The sequence below is a fragment of the Lissotriton helveticus genome, chromosome 9 (genome assembly GCF_964261635.1).
Source record: "Lissotriton helveticus chromosome 9, aLisHel1.1, whole genome shotgun sequence".
NCBI lineage: Eukaryota > Metazoa > Chordata > Amphibia > Caudata > Salamandridae > Lissotriton > Lissotriton helveticus.
The window spans coordinates 1,071,765,473-1,071,781,777 of record NC_136070.1 but is presented as its reverse complement, the minus strand read 5'-3'; the positions used below and the strand labels follow the sequence as shown (position 1 = coordinate 1,071,781,777).

Below are 16,305 nucleotides of genomic sequence, written 5' to 3'. Positions count from 1 at the left end.
TGTCCTGGAAAGAGGATGTAGAATAGCAAATACCGCTCAATCACCAATTGTGTTTGCTGCACTGTATCATCAGGGAATGTATTACTCTAGAAATAGTTAAAACAATTAAGCCCTGATTACAAGTTATGTGAAGCGAAATTAACGCATGCTTTTATATGTTAATTTACTCTGGTTGATGATGACAACTTTGGTTTTTCCTCACCTGTATTTGTCTGGTGTCTGGCCGGTAATTCTGGCTGGATAAATCACACGAGGCTTTGGATGTGACAGCAGCCAAGACTCATTCCGCATTTTTTTCAGAAGAAAAAAACTTCCCGTTTCCTAATCTTTTATTCCCACCCACCTCCCCCACCCTACTAACAGGTCCAGGCTTAGATTAACCACCTGCTCAGAGCAAGTGGTAAGTAAGCAGTAAAACTGCAAGGAATCGTAATTCTGTGAAGTTTTACATCAAGAAATATCAGTCCCTTACCCCAATTCCCCATTCCATGGGGTTTTACTGATGAATGTATAGTACTGGGGCAATTTTACCAGGCGGTAATAGTAAACATGTATGCAATTTTACTTTAGCTCCTGTACAATACGGAGTCAGGGCCTTAATGGCTGCAAAATAAACGACAGTATTGTGGGGCAGATTTATGAAGGCCTTGCGCCGCCGGTGCGTCATTTTTAACATGGGAAAAAGTGACGCACCGGCGGCGCAAGGCCTTCATATATCTGCCCCTGTGTCTTTAAGCAGCACTGGTAAAAGGAGGAATTCATGGATAGAACATATAAGGTGTTTTCCCTTGCTCTAGTCTAAACAGCATATGTACCCCTTGTGGGAAAGATGGCACACCACTTCTGTAAACTACAAAGGTTGGATTCTGGGTGAATTTATTTATTTATTTTATTTATTTATTTATGCAATTTTATATAGCGCGGACTTTACCCGAAGGTGTCAGAGCGCTTCACAATAGGAACAGAAATGATACAGGATGAAAACATTACACGAGAACAGATTACAAAAGCAAACGTTAAGTAACATACGGTACAGTGACAATTGTGCGCAAACAAAACTACATGAGGTAGTAAAAATTGTGAGCAACCAAAAATACATGAGGTAGTAAAAAGCGCACAAGAATAAAAAGTGACAAGTGTGCAGGTTACAAGAGAAAACAAAGTATGATTTAAGGTATAAAACTGCAATATATGCTAGACACTCAGGCACAAGAACAAACGTTAGGTAGGCAAAGGAGGTACTTGTGCAAGTATCAAAGGTAAAAACATGAACGAGGTAGAAAACTGTGTGTTAATAGGGCAAAGTAGTGAGTGCATGTTGCAAGAGGGTACCAAACACAAGACATGGATAATACTGCAGTAAAAGGCAAACACTCCAACCACAAGAACACACTGGGAAGGCACTTCCATGGTCATGGAAAGAGGAAATTTTCAGTAGTCGGAGGTCTTCCTTCAGATAACAGAGAGGACGTGAGTTACTTTTGGCGGTGTCTCTGGAGGAGGAGAACTTTGAGGTCCCTTTTGAAGGCCTGGGCGGAGGCGGTGGTCCGGAGCTGAGGCGGAAAGGAGTTCCAGATTCGCACTTTTCAGTGTTTACTGACTTGCTGTTTCACTCAAAATTGAGTCCTATTCTGTATTAACGCCACCAAATCAAATATGACCCTCTACAATAAGATCTTCAACCTTGAATGCTCCTTCGCTGCCTGCCCACGACTCTCAAGTTCTGAGAGAAGAACTCCATGGTGAGATGTGAGGCATGTGTGGTTGTCATCGAATTACAGGACGCATGGTACTAATCTGTCCTAGCACCTTGCACTCGCCTCCACAATATAACATCAATGTACAGGGCGGCACATCCGAAGAAACTGGTGATGGATTTGCTGTTGTCGACATGAACAGCATCATTCACTGACACTTGCGCTTCACTGTTCTCACCTGAAGAATTTGAGTCACTATTAGCTATATCCACGCTATCACACATGGCTGTAATGTTGTTCCTGCTAATATGTAAACTCTCTCTTTCCAACCCAACCTTCACAGAAGCATCTGAAACTTTTGCATGACCACAGAATCTAACTCCTACTTCCTCAAACAAAGGGGCATATTTACAAGGGTATTGCGCAACCGGAACATCACTTTCACTGACGTTCCGGTGGCACAATGCGCTGCACCCTGTTTATAAAGTGCCATTTAGCCACTTTTACACCACTTTGTCAATATGGGACCCTTTCACGCACGTATCTGCATGAAAGTGGAGTGCAATGGGTGTTGCTGTGGGCGTTCCACTGCAACACCCATTGCTTGTTGACGCTAGCTCAGGTTTACAAGGATCTGTAAATCTGAGGAAGTGCTAAAAATTAATGCTATGCAATAGCAGGATTTAGAATGACCCAACTAGGAGAAATACTTTTATTTCTCCTCGTTTTTGCTTTTTCTATATGTGCTGCATTCTGCAGCACACATAGAAAGAGCAAAACACCATTATTGACTGTTTATGTGCAGGAAGGTGTCCCTGCCTGCACATGAAGAATCATTAAATAATGACAATTTGTTACTTCTGTGTGTGCTGCAGAATGCGGCACACATAGAAGCAGCAAATCGCTATTATTGATTGTTTATGAGCAGTAAGGGACACCTTCCTGCACATAAACAATAATTTACTGCAACGCAGGGACCCTTGGACTATGGTGCACGGGTGTCTGTGTTGGCGCTAGGCAGCTATTTTAGCACCAGCGCTAAGGAAAACACATAGGTGCGCTGTATTGGGGTAAATACGGCGCACCCCTGCGTTTTGGAAATGGTGGATTGCTGCAAAATTTGCTGCAAATCCCCACACTGTCATTTCCTTGTAAATATGCCCCACATTTTTTCCTCAAAAATAGAAGCTCTAATCACCACCTGCCTATTTAGCACCTCTTAACTTTATCCACAAGGCATCTGGCATTACCCATAGAGCGACACTGGTCTTAGCTGGGTATTAGTTTGCACTGCTGTAGTTGGGGGCTGCCATTCAGTGCCTCTTACTTATGTGTCATTTTCTTTTCTTCCACATAAAGTGCTGCATTGATATTGTGAAGGACCGATGCTGCACTGATGCAGCAAAGAACTATGAAGATATCCAGAAACCATGTAACGGGGAGGACAGAAGCAAACTCCAGGGCTGAAGATATCCACAGTCTTCAAATCCAAAAGGAGAATGTTTTCCTGGGTGTGGTTTGAATACTAATGACCGTGCCCAAGATGGTCACCAATTCTCACTGTAACCGGGAAGTCCTGCACAGATTTTGGAGGAGCTGAAAATATTGTTAGATCCACCGGAGTTGAAGCAGACAAAGGACTCATTTGAGGAATGTTCTGGTCCTTGTGAATGAGGAATATGATAGTGAAGAGCAGGAAATTGACTCGAGAGGGAGTGAGATGTATTATTTCTGCAAGTGACATTTTAACAGGGCCTATGACAGTTTGGGCAATGGAGTAGGCTATGGCAGTGAGACACACAGAAGGGGCCAATAAGGAGAACATCAATGCCGGGAAAAGACATGCCAAAAGAATACATGCAGATTTATTTGATAGATGACTAACTTCAACCCTCAATGCTGGGATACCTACAAAACAGTAAGGCCCTCTGTAAGACAGTTCTTCTGTGACTGGCTAATACAAGTTTCAAGGAAATCAAAGCAAAGGCAAAGGTCATGACAGATCATGGAAGAAAGTGTATGATGGAGATGACAAGCTGTAGCTCTCGTGTCACTCAAAGGCATAAATGGTACCCATCGGAAAATGAAAGAGAGAGCATTATTTGGCATCTACCAGTAATTCTACCTATCCTTGCATTGAACAGCACAAGATCATCATGAGGTGTTCGCACCAAGGGAACCCCATCACAGATGCCACCTACTCAACCACTCAAGAATACAATAGCAGTACACTTCATTACCAAAGCAATAGCCATCTACCCACACAAAGCTGTGATCCATTCTAAGATCATCACAGTTATACAAACATCTCTCCCAGCATTGATGCATCTTTCTGTTCCTTAGCCCTATGAAACCTTCATAGGCATTGTCAAATCTTGTGGCAAGTCTGGCTCACCTGCTCACCTCAACTCTTAGAACATCTTAAAAAACATATTCCCGCCAATCCAACAAACTTCAGTCCCATCTCCAAATAACAGTTCATAGACAGAAGGATCAAAAGAGGAGGCTTCCAGCAAATATCAAACATATTCAAATAAAATAAACTCCTCTCTGATGCCCAAACCAGGTTGAGTTCTGGGCTTGCCACTCAAGTATGGGGTGTGACTGAGAATGAAGCTTTTTTAAGTTTAAAAATGCTTTTTTGAAGAACGTTAGATAACAAAAGGCAATTACATCAGATAAAGATAAACATCTGAAGATCAATCCAAGCAATGGAAGAGTATACAAAGTGTAATAATAAAGCATTCTAAAAATAGAGAGAAGAAAATGACAGTGTAAGTATTATTACAAAGTAAACATATCCTATAAAGATTGATTATGTACATAGTAAATTCGATTAAACAACATGAATGCAATGTTAATATAAGTGCATTTTAATTATTTTATAAGAGTGAAAGAGAAGAGACGGTAAAGAAAAGAAGGAAAAGGGAGCAAAAAAGTAGAGAGAAAAGAGATAAAGGAGGAAAGATAAGAGAGAGAAATAATGTATTGATTAGAATTAAATAAGACAATTAATTATTGTGGTTTATAAATAAGTAACAAATAAACAACTCTATTATTTAAGTAGGTTCGTAGTTACGTACCTTAGATACGGGTCGAGCCATACATTTAGAGAGAAATGAGGTAAGGGGTGACCATAAGTCTTTTTAATCTTTGAAGGGAGAGACGTAGCATGGGCTCGATCCATACAATGGTGATGATATAACAGATTACCCCATCCCAAATAGGACATTTTAGTTGTATCTTTCCTGTTAGATGTGATTATTTGAAATGCTAAGCAAACATTAGGTGGGCAAATTTCTCGACCATCCGCTGAGAAGTCCAAAGGGGGAGGCACTTCCCAAGAAAATATGTATGACATCAAAAGGAAAACCTGTGGACAAAATATTATTCAGTTTATCCCATATTTGTGACCAGAACATTTTGATTAGAGGGCATTCGAAATATATATGTAGGAGGTCTTGTATAAGTTCATGGGGCTGATATATTATCTGTTGTAAAAAGAATATAGTGTTTGTGTTCTGCTTGCCCAACAGGACGAGGTATAAATCTTGGCCCATAGTAATTTCCAAATATGAGCAGGAAATTCTTGATGTAGATCTGATTCCCTTAAAAGCTCTGTTTTAGATTTTGTACATAATTTAGAGGAACTGAGCAATAATTTGTATATGCTGGGAGCTCTCATTTGTGAGGAAAAATCATTCGGAGAAGGGGGGGATGCGTGTCTGGAGCTATATCTGGTTGTTGAGATTTAAAGGAGAGAAGTGGTTTAAATCGCTGCAGAAGAGGAGCATATTTGGTGGATATGTCGTATTTTCTCTGTGTCTCAGTGAACTCTATCAGAGAACCATTAGAAGCTAAATGTCCAACGGTAATAATAGCTTTATTAATCCACTCTTTCCAAACAAGAACTCTATTATTTAGTTTAATGTGTGTGTTATAACAAAATAGGGGATTGTAAAGTATTTTCTGAAGTAGCATTAGAAGAGAAAATCAAAGGTTTGGAAATAGCTATGGAATGGGTGAGTATAGGGGAAATAACCCCTTTTGGAGGTGGGGTGATACGGACCGTATCCTTGAAAGTAAATGGTGAAACGTGTGTGTGTTCAAGTTGCCCCAAACTGTTGATGAGTCTGTCTGAGTATCACAAAGGGAAACCCCAATATGTTTTAATGTGAAGCCTGAATGGTATCTCTAAGGTTAGGGAAATTCTGGGTTTGCGTTTGTTCCATAAAAATTGAATAATAGTACGATTAATGGTTTTAAAGAAAAAATGAGGTAACAACATAATTTTCATTGTAGCCAGCCTACCCCACCATGACAAAAATAAAGGGGACCAACCATCTATTAAAGCATTAACTTTAGTCATAATCTTGTTAAGGTTAATCTTAAAAATGTCAATTAATATTGTTGGAATACAGGATGCCTAAAAATGTAATACCTTTGAATTCCATTTGAAACTAGAATCCTTGAACATATCTGGAAGACAATATTTATTCAGTGGCAAAACGTCTGATTTATCAATATCAAGTTTATAACTTGAAATGACGGAGTATGTATTTAATAATGAAAAAGGCTCTGGTAAAGATGTAGAGGGGTTGGATATATATAATAAAATATCATCTGCATAAGCTGTGTATTTAATACTCAGATCTTTAAAATAAAACCAAGGAAATGTAGGGGAACTGCAAATTGTTTCGAGAAAGTGTGCTAATGCTAAAATGAATAAAAGAGGAAAAAAATGGCAACCTTGCCTTGTTCCTCCACGTAGAGTGAAGTAATGGGATTGTATGCCATTGACCCAAATAGAGGTAGAAGGTGTGTAATATAATAGCTTAATGTATTGAATGAAGTGAGGACTAAAACCATGCCAATTCAAAGCACCAAACATAAATTCCCAATTCACGCAGTCAAAAGCCTTCTCAGCGTCGAGCGTTATAGCAGCTTGGGGGGAATTAAGCTTGGTAGCCAAGTGAATGATGTTAAGGAAAGTTCTAGAGTTATCTGAAATAGATCTTCTCTTCACAAAACCTGACTGATGCACATTAACTAAATCTGGAATGGCAGAATTAATACGGAGAGCCAGTAATTTAGCAAAATATTGCAATCCGTATTGAGCAAAGAATAGGCCTTTAATTACCACATTGAGAGAGGTCTTTATCGTTCTTAGGGAGTATGCAGAGCATGGCCTGAGTAAAAGAGCCTTGTGTCTGTCCAGAGTTCAGAAAATGGTTGGCAAGAAGTAATACATTGGGAATGAAATGCGAGTAAAAGTGTACAGTAAAGCCATCAGGTCCGGGAGTTTTATCTTTGGGGAGTTGATTAATGGCATTTAGTAATTCTTGTTCAGATAGAGGAGTATCCAGAGAGGATAAATCAACCTTACTACCAGGGTTTTTAGGGATTGATTAAAAAAAACAATCTAATGTTTAGTAGAAGGAAATGATTTAGGGGTGTGTATATATTGGTATAATATTCCAAGAAGCAATCTAAAATTTTTGAGTCACTGATATGACAGACCCCAGTTGAATCTGTTATGGCAACATTTATGATTTCAGTTTTTTCATTTTAAGGTAGTTTGCCAAGGATTTTCTGACTTTGTTCCAACCCCATACATTTTTTGCATTGATATGAAGTGAGATATAACAAGCATTATTCCAGGATTGCTTATCGTATTGCAACTTCGCCTTAATAAGTTTGTTAATGTGTCATTGCCATTGGAAGAGAAGTATTCATGTTCTAAAGTTCTAATCTGTTTTAAAGCTGTGTGGAATCTTTAAAAACATTTTCTTTTTTTTTAGCTACAAAGCCTATTATAAAACCTCTTGCAGTTGCTTTAAAGGTGTCCCAAACAATATTCATTTGTGTATCTGAGGGAAGGTTATTGGTGAAAAATTCATGTAGGACAACTGTGAATTGTTCTGTGAATTGTTGATCCAAGAAAAGGAAATTATTAAATCTCCTTCTGCGAGTGGGAGGTTGGGACTGGGATAATCCAGGTCTACAATAAAAGGAGCGTGGTCCAAGACGGGAATGGAACCTATTTCTGCATGTTTTAAAAATTGAAGTGTATGTTGGGTAAAATATACGCAGTCTATTATAGAATAGGAACTATGAACAGGGGATAAAAAAGTGAATTCCAAAACATCAGGGTTTGATGCTCTCCAAACATCAACCAACCCTCTAGCGGATATGGCTTTCTGAAAGGCTCTATGCATTTTGGTGGGAAGAAATCTGGTCTGAGATCTGCGGTCCAGAAAGGGATTCATGAGTTGATTGCAACCTCCACCAACTATAAGGGTTTCTGAGGCGTGTGAGGATACCATAGAAGACACATTATTCCAAAATAATAGATCCACTCTATTTGGACCATATACATTACAAATTGTATTGTTTATCTTAACATCTATTAAAAGTCACCTTCCAGCATCATCTTTAAATCTATTTAACAACTGAACTTATGAAACAATATAAAAAACAATTTTTGTAATGAACAGCAGAGGATCTAAACACATTTCTCACCCATTGTTTTTTAATGGAATTTATATCTTGTTCTTTCAAGTGAGTTTCTTGCAGTAAAGCAATTTGACAATTCAATGTTGATAAGTGAGACAAAAGCCTTTGCTTGTTAACTGGGTTACGCAGACCTTTGACCACAATACGTAAATTACTCATGAGGAAAAGAATAAAAGAATATATAGATCAAGATCAATAAACGAGGACGTAATATTAAAGTAGAAGAGTTGAGAGATAATCGGATAAAGATTTAAAAAAATAAACAATACAGCCAAAATGATTTCAAAACAGAGCAGACCAGATAGAAAATAATAGTGAACCACTGAAACAAATTTGTGTAAAACAAAAGCCACTGTAATATACATAAAAGAGAAGTAGAAAGAAGATAGCACAACAAAAATGAAATGTGACCGTCCGTAAGGAGTCCTACGAGAAAAAATTGCCTAAAGAAAGCTTGTTACATTTTAAGGAAAAAGGAAAAGAGGAAAGAGAAAGAGGGAAAGAGGAGAGAGGAAGATGGGGGAAAGAGAAGAAGAAAAGGAAAAGGAAATGGGGTTCTTCCCTAATGTAAATTGAAAGGAGAGATGACAGAAAGCTGGGAGACTTTAGTCTTAAGATAAACGAACAAAAGAGACATTAATGTTGCGGGGTGGAATGAAGAGAAGAAAGATACCACTGAAAGAGATCAAACACCAGAAAAAAAAACGAAGTATCATCCAATGAAGCAGGAACAATATAAAAGGAGAAGACAAGAAAATCACAGTGCTATTATGACTTACTGAACAGTAGGGGAACAGCATAGCTAGACAAGACATAAACAGTGGGCTGGATAACATTATTGAACGCAGACACTGACATCAAAACAAGAAGATGCTAGGGACCTGCAAAAGAAAGAAAAATTAGATTGACAACATTTTAGGGGTTACTAAGTACCATTACTTCTCCTTTATGCATATGTATGAATTTCTTAAGCTCGGAGGGGTCTGCAAAGGTGATAGTTCTGTCTCTGTAGGTGATCCTGAAGAAGCAAGAGTTGATATGGCCGTAGTGAGCCTTCATAGACCGTAACATAGTCTGAGATGAAAGAATTCCTTTCGGCAGTGTGCCGTTTATCTGGAAACATCCTGGCTGAAGAAAATCTTTTGTCCAGACCACAGAATGTGTTTGCGTTGTTTAGCTACAGAGAGAATCGACATAAGATCTGTGTATTTAAGAAAATAGGCGCTGATCCCTCGTTGATTTTGTGAGGATGAAGCACCCATTGGACCAATCCTATGAACCCTTTGGATATTATTATTATTATTATTATTATTATTAAAGAATTTTGTACCGCGCACGGTTACCCAGGGGCATCCCAGCGCTAATAGAGAATCAGAGCAAGCAGCCTGTATGGAGCGGAACAGAAGCTGAAATTATTCTGGGAATAGGTGAGTTTTGAGAAGTTTCCGGAACCTAAGCAAATTTGGTTCAGATCGTAATGAGAGTGGGAGAGAGTTCCAGGCGTAAGCAGTATGGATAGAAAAACTCCTGCCACCTGAACGGGCTCTCCTGATTCTCTTTATCTGAAGGAGGTGTTTGTTGTCGGAGCGTAAAGCTCTAGTGGACTTATAGGGCCGAATCATGTCCTTCAGAATAGCTGGTCCTTTCCCCTGTATGCTCTTATGAGCAATACAGAGGGCCTTAAAGGTCACTCTCTCTTTGACAGGAAGCCAATGGAGTGCCTTTAAAGCAGGTCTAGCTGACTGCCTGGCCGGAACGTTCCGCAACAGCCTCGCTGCTGCGTTCTGCACTTGTTGCAGGATCTTGAACGTTGACTCCGGTGCTCCGAAAAAGAGTGCATTACTGTAGTCCAAGCGTGAGATGATTAGACCTTGGACTAACAGCTTCCGGGAGGGTTCAGGTAAGAACCTTACGGGCCGATCGGAGCAGTCCATAACACACGCCAGCGGTCTTCTTGGCGTGTGTCCTAAAGGAAAGATCAGGCTCCAGCCAGACCCCAAGGCTCTTTATCTCCTTCTTTGGGTCAGGCGGGGTGCCCATGCAGTTGGGCCAGCTGCTCGGCAAGAGGGCAAAATTTGAGTGGCCCAAGATCATCAGCTCCGTTTTTGAGCTGTTCAATTTGAGCGATGACCTGGACATCCAGTCAAACACCTCTCTTAGGCATGAGTGGAGCGTCTCAGGTTGTTTCTCCAGCTGTGTCAGACCCACCACTAGCTGAGTATCATCAGCATAGCTTATGGTCTTAAAGCCAAACGGAGACACCACTCCCTCCAATGGTGCCATATACACGTTAAATAACGTGGGGCTCAGGGATGAGCCCTGGGGCACCCCACGGTGAAGTGGGAAGGGAGGAGATTTCGCGTTACCTTCCCAAACCTCGAAGGTACGCCCCTCCAGAAAAGAGGCCAACCATTCCAGGGCCACTCCTGTGACACCTGACTCTGCTAAGCGTTGTATCAGCACTCCATGATTAACAGTATGGAAGGCCGCACTTAGGTCCAGGAGGATCACTGCCACTGACCCCCCTGAATCCAAAGTGCTCCTGGCCTCCTCTACTACTGCTAGCAGAGCCGTGTCGGTTCCATGACCCGGTCGGAATCCCGTCTGGGAGTCCCTCAACCGACCATTCTCCTCGAGAAAATTGGATAGTTGGCGGTTGACCAGTTTCTCTGCCACCTTACTAACCCCTGGTAGCAGGGAGATGGGTCTGAAATTGGCTAAGTTATGTGGATCTAAGCCAGGCTTCTTCAAAAGCGCTTTAACGACTGCGCTTTTCCAGTCCGGCGGTACGGTCCCATGAGCGAGGGAGAGATTGACCAAATCGGTCAAAGGCTCTCCTATCGATGAGGCAGCCTGCTTTAAATACCGCATTGGGACTGGGTCTCGAGGCGAGCCACTCTTCAAGCTCCCAAGGACCCTCAGTACTTCGCCTGAGGTTACGGGGCCAAAAGACGTCAATAGATTTTCCGACGTGCTCAGGTCCTCAGACAAGGTCGGGGTTCCTATCACCAGGGGGAGAGAGCTAATAATGGTGTCAATTTTATTCTTGAAGAAAGTGGCCAATTCCAGACATTTTTCCTGTGGTCTGTCGTGGACAAGAATGGGAGCCGGCGGTTTAAGAAGCTCCTTCATCACTAGAAAGGCTTCCCTGGATGAGGACGCAGCATGACTCACTCTCTCCCCAAAAAAGGAGGCCTTTGCAGCACGTATTGCACGTTTGTATATCCTTAGCTCCATACAATATTTTTCCCTGCTTTCTATCTCCGGGTTCTTCCTCCATAATCTCTCCGCCCGTTTACAATTCTTTCTCAGGGTTCTAAGCTCCGAGGAATACCATGGTGCGGACCCCACTCTTTTGTCCCTAATAAGCATCTTCTTGAGTGGAAGCACATGGTCCACAGCGTTGGTCAGCCAGTTCCTCATCATAGCGTCTGCAGTCACCGGATCCTGACCTTTCTCAGGCTGGGAGCCCTCCAACCGGGCTTTCCAAGCCTCTACCGGAAGCCTTGACCATGCCCTGTCCATTCTAAATTTCCTGGGTGGGGGGGTATCATCATCCTTTTCCTCCCAGTTTGCCATGATCAGTGAGTGGTCGGACCAGGGAAGTACGAGAGGGGGCATAGCTGATAAACCCACCATATTCGTAAAAAAGGGGTCTAAAAGGTGCCCTTTAACATGTGTGGGCCCGGTATTTATCAAGTTTATCTGCAGGGCGCTCAACTCGCTCATCAGATTAGTTGCCATTGGATCGGTTGATTCATCGAAATGGCAGTTGAGGTCTCCCAACAGCATAAAGTTGGACGAAGCCGAGGCCAGGAGAGTGGTAGTTTCCATAAGTGAAGATGTAAACTCACCCACACTCCCAGGTGGGCGATAGACTAGGAGGCCAGTCAGCGTGCAGGTAGGGGAGAATTTAAGGGAGAATTGGCAGCTCTCACAATCTTTCACCCCTGCCTCCCGAGCTTTGCAGCACAGTGACTCCCTATAGATAATGGCCACGCCCCCCCCCCTCCCTGCGCCTCTGTCAAGATGGTAGATCAAATATCCCGGCGCCAACGCTGTAACCACATCCGGACCCGAGGTGTCAGATAGCCAGGTCTCAGTAAGAAACAAGGCATCAACCTTGTGGTCCAGGAGTAGGGAGTTGATCTCCGTAGCGTGGCAGGGAAGGGATCTGCAATTCAGCAGGGCAAGACGACGCAGGGAAGTGGGGATGGTTTCTCCAAAATCTGGTTGGCAGACTCTGCATCCTCTAAAACGTTTGCCCCCCTTAGCAATATAGCAGCATGTGGCATACTTCAAAGTTCTATGGGATAAAAGCTCATCCTTCGTGTACCTAATCAAAGTAGCTTGATGAGGGCTTGAGTCGGGCATAACTCCTGGCCCTTGGCCCGTCTGGGGTCTGCAGGGGTCTGTAGACAAACTATTTTTGGTATATGGATCTTTAAGAAGTTGATCATGTCATTACCTTCTGAACCTTCGGTATGCCATAGATACGTACGTTATTGCGTCTGTTTCAGTTTTCCAGGTCCTCAGTAAGTTTCTTTCATTGAAACACTTCTTTGGACAGAGTATATACCTTTCCGGTCACTTCTTGAGCATCGCTAATCCTTTGTTCGACCTCTGTAAGCCTAGAGTCCAAATGAGACCATGTATCTTCAATTCTCTGAAGCGACGCATGAGTATCTGCCATAAAAGTTTTTATGTTTCTTAATTCATCCATAATGTCTTCCAGAGTTAAAGGCAAAGGTGATTTGTTAGGAGACGGGGGATCTTTTTTCACTCTTTTGTTAGCGTTGCCTACTGATTCTTTGCAAAAATTGGTATTGGAATTGCTGATAGAGATTTGGGTGACTGAGCCATCTTCATTTTTTGTTGAATTGAAGAAAAATGGCTTGTATATTCTCTCAGGATCCACAAAAACAGGATCCTAATGATTTTAATTAAAAGAACAGGGAGGCAGACCAATGAGAAGGCAATAAAAAATTATCGGAGTCTCACCAATATGTCAATTTAGAAGAGAGGAAAAATTGCCAATAAATTCATCCACACAATGCATCTGTAATAGCTATAACAGGAGTGCTGCCCACGTAAAATGCCCACAGAATAATGAGATCATGAGGAGAAGCAAAATAAGCAACTTCTTCATTTGGGGAGAAATCCCCATGTGTTTCCAAGCACCATTATTGGTCAAATGATGAATGATGAATAATGAAGAAAAATCGTGGGAGCATCAGCGTCTGAGGAGAAATTCGCTAAATTACGGACGCGTAACAGAGCTCACCGGGAGCGGCTGAAAAAAGGCTAACTTGAAGCAAAATAGACCACTACAGGGTCTGTGGACCTACCTTGCCGCTCCCGGGGACTTTCAGCGCCTTCCACCGTATTAATATGCCAGCATTATGGGGAATACAATTCCGTACAAGGTCATGGAATCTCTGGTGTGACGGAGGATGTCTAGCAAGCGGCCATCTTGCTACGCTGCTGCTGTACGCCTCTCTGAGTATGAAGCTTTAATAATCACAAATAAACATGAGCCAAGTCAGCCATTAATATTTAACAAATAGTTAATATAACCCCAAGCACTCTGACTTAATTGTGGTGCTTGTGCAAATATTTTCTATTTTACCAATAATTGTGTTTAACACCACAAAATCCACATTTAAAATACCAGGGGGCTCCCCTTTTCATATGAACCCACTGACAAACATAATAAAAAGATCAAAATAAATTACAAAGCCCTCTAATAATTCAGTAACAGAACAGTAGTTTACAGTCTCCATTTTTTTTGCAAAATGCTTTTTATCAAAAAGTTACTTCAACTATATCAAATAATGTTCCAGATGAGAGTAATCAAAGCGAAAGAACTTTCAATAATTTCTGTACTCCAATATGTTAAATTTGTGTGTTCCTGGAAAATGAAACTTTTGTTTAAATTTTACAACACCTTCCCCATCAAAGGGTGATGACAAATTTGATATTTTGACCTGGTATCTGAGTTTTGGGGTTCTTCTTAACGACTATACTCCTTAATTTCAAAAGAAAGATGAGCTCTAATACTAAACATAAACATTTATATTAAAACATATGATATTTTTTAACATCAAAGTGTGAGAAAGTGCCATCTTTCTTGCATGGGTATGCCCCCACTTTTTGCTGAATTGCTGATGTGCTTTGACTGAGAGTGCCCTGGGCTCCTGCCAACCAGGTGCCCAGGGCCTGTGTTCCTTCCCTAAAACTGTGTTGAAACTAAAACCCAATTGGCATCTCTGGCCACCTGCCAGCCCCGAGTAAATGGTACCCTAGGTACCCAGGGCATGGCGACCAGAGAAGGCCCCTGAGGGCTGCAGCACTTATTGTGCCACCCTTAGGGGTCCTGTACCCTGGCACCCACACACTGCCTTTGCAGGCTGAGTGTCTAAGTACAGAAATAAACAGAGAGACGACATGGCACACATCCCTGTGTGCCACGCCCACCAGCTCACTGCCCTGGCATCCATATGCCACCCCACTAGCTGGGTGCCCTATGCCAGTGGTGTCATTCCTGGGCACTGTAAGTGCTGTGCTGCCATTAAAAGTATATGGTGCTGGGAGCTCGTCATTACGAACTCCACAGCTCCATGATGGCTTCACTGAAGACTGAGAAGTTTGGTATCAAACTTCTCAGCACATTAAACCCGCACTGATGCCAGTGTGGGATTTCATGTAAAATGCACAACAGAGGGCATCTTAGAGGTGCCCCCTGAAACCTAACCAACTCCCAGTGTCCTGTCTGTGTGGCTACCGAGGCTGCCACCACCAGACATGTTTCTGGACTCCTGGGTCGAGAGCCTGCCACTTTCGTGGGTCTGAAACAATGCACATCCTGGGACGAGGTGCCAGGCCTTCTCCCCCAGGATGGGCAGGGGAAGCTTCAAAGGCATACCGCCTTTGTGAGCTTCTCCAGGCCACTTGCTGTACTCAGCAACTGGCCCCCACCGGTTCTGACCCCCACTCTGGCGGGAAGAACGGCGGGAAACCCTAAGTGAGGAAAGGACGTGTGCCAGCGTATGCCAACCCCACCCCTCAGGTGGGAGAGGCGAGGTGAAGCACGACTCCGGGCCCTGGCCATCTTGAAGATGGGGAGCCCTGCCCAATCACAGCTAGGCTCCTGCCCCCCACCCCCAGGAGAGGAGCAGGCTAGGGGGTGTACACATCCCAGGACAGGGACCCATTGTTCCCTGCCTTTGCCCTAGCTGTAACACCCCTAAATTTAGTATTTAGGGGCACCCTGAACCTTCCTTCCTCAGATCCCGATTGCAACAAGACAAAGAACAAAAAACAAGAAGACCTGCCTTGCAGCTGCTAACAAAAGGACAATGCCCACTGACATGGCCCCAGAACCCTACAGGCCTGTTGAACCTTGAACCGGCTCCTGCGAAACTCCGGTGTCTCCTGCGGACAGCAACCTCAAAAACCCCGGAGGACCTACCTGCCTTGAACCTTCCAAAAGACTGGGACTCCCACGAGCAGTGGTTCTGCTCAAACAGCAATACCCTTGGTGCCAGGAACCGCAAATCTAGCCCACTCTGCATCCCCCAAGCCCGGCCCGTGCCTGAGTGATCCAAGACCCCAAGGACATCCCCCCGGCGACTGGGACCAGAAGCCCAGTGCCCAAAGACCATCATGATGAACCAGATGACGCCTGCAACTTCAGAACAAGGGACCCCCGCGACCAGCAGAGGGTAAGATTTCCCGACACCAAAAGACACCCCTGCACCCGGTGCCCTGCGGCCCCCTGTGCCTCTCTCTGTGGTACCTACCTCTTCTCCAAGATCCCAACTTACCTCTCGAAGTGGTGGTCGCACCTGCAGAATCTCCGTCCCCGAATCTGCAGCCTTTGTCCACTTTTTAACTTTCCCATTGGATAACATTGAGCCCCTGACAACTCAAAAGCACCCTGCACCCAGCCGCCCGAGTGCCGTTGGAAGTGCAACTATTACTCTACTCTACTTCACCACTTGCCCTGAGTAAGTGACCTGGAGCTCAGCTCCCACAGCCGCGTGGCCTGCTTGCTTGCAGCCACCAACCAAAGGCCCCCTACCCTCCATTG

General features: G+C 43.1%; 1 pseudogene; it reads left to right on the top strand.

The window, feature by feature from the left end:
* LOC144783369 (uncharacterized) overlaps positions 1-3,164 on the top strand; it is a 65,092-nt pseudogene extending 61,928 nt beyond the window's left edge.
* The last annotated feature ends 13,141 nt before the right edge of the window (positions 3,165-16,305 follow it).